General features: G+C 38.5%; 1 pseudogene; it reads right to left on the bottom strand.

The window, feature by feature from the left end:
- Window positions 1-2,931: 2,931 nt before the first annotated feature.
- Window positions 2,932-4,418, bottom strand: LOC149945362 (uncharacterized; annotated as a pseudogene).
- Between the last annotated feature and the right edge of the window lie 200 nt (window positions 4,419-4,618).

Genomic DNA, 4,618 nt, shown 5'->3' with positions numbered 1-4,618 from the left:
TTCCATAGGACGATTCTTGAAATGCAATGGATTTTAATACGTTTTCGATAAAGTAGGACTGATGACGAAACAAAATGAAAAAATGCAAAACAGTACCAGCTTTTTCCCGTATTTCAATGCAAAATTTTCTGTTTTTACCATATGAAAAAGTACTCGGGGCAAAGATAAGAAAATGGAAAAAAGTGAATATGTGGTACATCTTTATGAAGAATTTGGAGGATACAAATCAGCAATCGCGGATAAAAATAAAAATTTCCCAGCTGCCTGGCCTTATTTCTGAACATTGCCATTGCGAGGTATCCCGGTATAAACTTTTTCCTTCTGGAAGACGACGGCAGGGCTCTTTTAGCGTGCGTCCACAAGCCTTCGATTCGATTTGTATGGACCCCGGTTTCAGGGTCTTTAAAGTGAAGCGAATGATTCACTTTAAAAAAGTTAAGTGAATGATTCACTTTAAAATGTTGAAAAGCGGGGTCCTTATCAAGCGAATCGTACGCCTTCCAAAAATCGGAGTTTATAACGGTTCCTGGTAAAACCCACTGTTTGATGATTGGTATTAAAGTGTCTGCGTCCCTTTTCTCAACCGGAACCATGAAAAAATCCTTAGTGGACCTATCCACCCCCCCAAAAACCCATTGGCCTTCCACCCGTTTTCCGCGATGATACTTCCTTTTCCCAAACTTGGATTCGTCAATTTCGACAACGGCTCCGGGTCCTCCAATTTTCTGGCTCTTCACAATTGCAGCGTCGTATGCGACTTCCCTACAGAAACTGTACCAATCAACGACTGTTTTAGGTGACACGTGAACTTCTTTTGCACAAAATCCACCCGGAATGTTGTAGACGCAAAAATAAGTTATAAGCAGCACTTCGCGAAAACTTAATTTTGATTTTGAAAACCACGAATCCCGTCTGACTGAAATGTATGTATCACAGTTCTTGACCACTTGATTTTTTCTGCGGCATCTCCACGAAAAGCCATCTATGGCGCTTTTATCTTCGTACAAAGTCATTGGCTTCTGACATTTTACGCAAGTATGTCCTCTGCTTATGATATTCTTTTCTTGAAGCCATGTTATAAATTCCCTCGGAAAGCGTGACAGCCTTTCCAGTTCAAAAACGTCTCCTTCAACGCCGCTCGAAGACCCAGAAAACGTCTCAGAAGAACCACAAGAAACCACACTTTCGCTTACTTCTGATGAATCGGCTTCATCGACAAGCTCTTTTTGCAAGCCAGAAGGGCCAGCTTCACTTTCAGCGGACATTATCTCTTTTTAAAATACAAAAGTATTTCTGCCAAAAACCTGTGAAAATTAACCGAACAAAACTGGCAAGGATGTGCCAGAATACCTTGTCCGTCTCTGAAAGCCTCACAGAAAACGAAAGAAAAACTCAAACAGAAACCTAACCTTAAACCAAAATCTTAGCAGGTAAAACCGAACCCCCGAACTTATAACGGCGCCTGACAACACTTGCAAAAACGCCGTCTAAGCAAGCGTTCCCCTTTTTGGCACCTAACGGTGCCGCGCGCTGGGGGCGCGCGGCGCCACCCCAACCCCATACTTGCTAATCAAGCTGGCCGTCTATAACGTGACCTAGAGGACAGTACCAAGCCAGACGCACTTAGTATCGTCCAAACACGAAATGGCCGTTGACTCGTCGGGTGTTCTACGTTATCTAAATATCCATGAAATTTAACGAATCGTCCTATGGAAAACGTACTATAAAAGCAAAATTTTTAAAAATCATAACTTCGTAAATATGTATTTCCGCCAAAATATTTTAACATTAAACTAATCCCCATCTTGCCCTCTATCCAAAAAAAAAATCGGGTAGGGGCAGCTATTCTACACTTTAGCCCTAAATTAAACTACCCCCCCCCGTAAAAAAAAACATAACCATGTCCATGTTATAAATTTACCGTTTTCATAATAAATAATCACTTTAATCACTTTCTAAATACTTTGTGTAAACATATTTAATACCTTCTTTATGGTACATGGTCATTTTACATGGAGCTTGAAACACAAGGTATAGTAGTCTGGCCTCCTTACCTAAAGTACATTAATTATAATGTCCATACTGAATAGTATCACGGTTAATACATGTGAAATAAAAGTATTAAGTTTACGAAGAACCCATGAGTTAAAGATAATTCTTTTATTCCTTACATTAATTGCTTTAACAAGATAATTAAAACACTTTTTTGCCGGATTTTTTAAGGCCTACACTTATGAACTTTTGCATATTTAACTGAAACTATTAGATGGCTTTCTGCGCGTGCACGTGAAATAGAAGAGACTAACTGTAACCATGGACACACGACAGATTAAATCGTACCGATAGACTGCTTTGAAATAGCCATCGAAAACAATTTAAATGCAGGTTCATAAAAGCCTAAGAAACAAATAGAATTCTTGAAGATGGCCTGCTAGTTTATTTATCATAAAGCTGGATAAACGACAACGAAATAGCAAGCAAGTATATAACGTAGAACAGTGCGACATTGTTTTGCAGCATGAATGAGCTACAATGTACGAGAACCAGATCTAAAATTATAAATTTAAAAACTTCTAAAACATTCTGTTAATCACTCAAATATCACAAAGTAAATTTTATATTGGTATTTTCATATCAGGAACATTAGCACAAATTTATCACTTAGCAGCATTTTTTTTGATAGAGCTCTTTCGTTTCGATATAGAGAAATTGAACTTTCTGCAGTCTGGGCAAAACCACTCCTTTCATTTTGGAGCTTTTTTATTTTTAAACAATCGAAATGAAACCATTTTTTATCACAGTCTTTGTTGTCGCAACAAACCATATTCCCACTTTCGGGATGCTGACAAAAACCATAGTTTGTTGGTTAAATTCAACGTATTTATATCGTTCGTTCCAATATCACTTAAAACATGTTTTGTCGAAAACCATTTACTTAGAAACAAAATGTGTTGCTTTTGTCGCGCATTCTTGCCAAAATGGGAAATCTGGATAAATTATTTCTACTAAGACTTCTTCAGTCGTCCAAAAAACCAAATCACAATAATTAGCTTTGCAAACTCTGATCTGGGTTTGAATTTGATAGTAATACTCATGGGTGGAGGATAAATTAATAGATTTGTCTTCATTTTGGCGTAAACAAAAAGTGTTTACTTTTTGAGCTAAAATTTCTGCTACCATATAATCTTTGAACTTAAATGAACATTTAATTTCACATATTCCTACTCCACAGCATTGACACGATAAATTACCATCGGGCGAAGCTCCAAAAAATGGTAGATCTGGATCAATTACGAATCCAGAATCATATATTTTGAAGTTATCATGTATTCCCTTCCAAACTTGATCGTAAGCTGCTTGACGGGCAAACTTTTCTTTTTCAATGCCCCATTTAGTCGCTGCAGTTGTAAAGGCTTGTTTGTCAGGGTAGCATATGGTTTTGATGAGGCTAACGGAAGGGTTTGCCGGATCTGAATGGCATGCACTCTTCATCCGTGATGCAGTAATTCTACCAGCTCTTTGGTTCAACCATTCCTTGCATTTGCTTTGCAACCTAGTGGCTTCTTCAATGATGGATGTTTCTTTAAATATTTCTTCTGATTTTTGTAACAATTTAAATCTCGGTTATCACTATTAAAATTCTGCGTTAAATGAGAGCTTGACATTGAAGGTGGTATGAATGCGTGGCTGTATTTAGGCAAAAGTATCAAAGCAACCGACGCTTCGTCGCTATCAAAGCAACTTGTAAATAAAATTTCCAATTCATCCTTACTTGCAATTTCAACTTGAAAACGTTTCTTCGGGTTTGCTGTGATGTTACATTCCATTGGAGTTGATTGCTTCATCTAGGTTACGCTTCTTTTTCTTTGCAGACATAAAATTGACGTCCTTGAATGGTAAATAAGGGACCGCTTTCAAAGTAGGCAGCCAAGAGTTGGCCTTACTGGTACAAGTCACAGAATCTCTAATCCCCCCCCCCGTTTCAACTGCAAAAAGAAGTGCACCCACATGAGAGCACGCCTCTCCACATCCGGCCATAAAGGTACAATGTGCCGTTACGACTTCTCCATCCATCTTATAAATAAATAAATAATAATCAGCTAGGCTAATACCCTAGGCCTAAGTCATCGAGCGACTTTTAAAGCCTTTTAACTCAGGTGGCCGGGTTACAATGCGTAGGAGGGTGGTGGCTAGCCCTACATGCCACACGATCGAGCCAACAGCTCCCTACACTAACTATTAACCTGGGTTGTAAAGAGAGTATAATTTGTCAAAAAGGAACCAATAACGCTTAAGAATTAATACGATACCTTTCCAAGGAGGGTATTTCCATCAGGTAACTTCTTTGCGATAATGTCATTTTGCACCCACCCGCTAGTAAAAAAATTGTGAGACCCCAAACTCTTGTAGGCTTTCATTTGAGCTGGCGACAAAAAACTTGTTGCGAAGATAGTTGCTATATCTAAATTTTCTATCATGGGCCATATACCTATATTGAATCCCAAGGCTTGTTGCACATCCCTAACATTGCGACCCATATCTTCCATTGTTAGTTGATATGGATCAATCCCACCGCACAAAAACATTTTCTTTAGATACCTAATCTTATCACAGTTTG

This window comes from Leiobunum rupestre, chromosome 5 (assembly GCF_980474605.1).
Source record: "Leiobunum rupestre chromosome 5, qqLeiRupe1.1.hap1, whole genome shotgun sequence".
Classification (NCBI taxonomy): Eukaryota; Metazoa; Arthropoda; class Arachnida; order Opiliones; family Sclerosomatidae; genus Leiobunum; species Leiobunum rupestre.
This window is presented reverse-complemented; position numbering and strand designations above follow the sequence as displayed.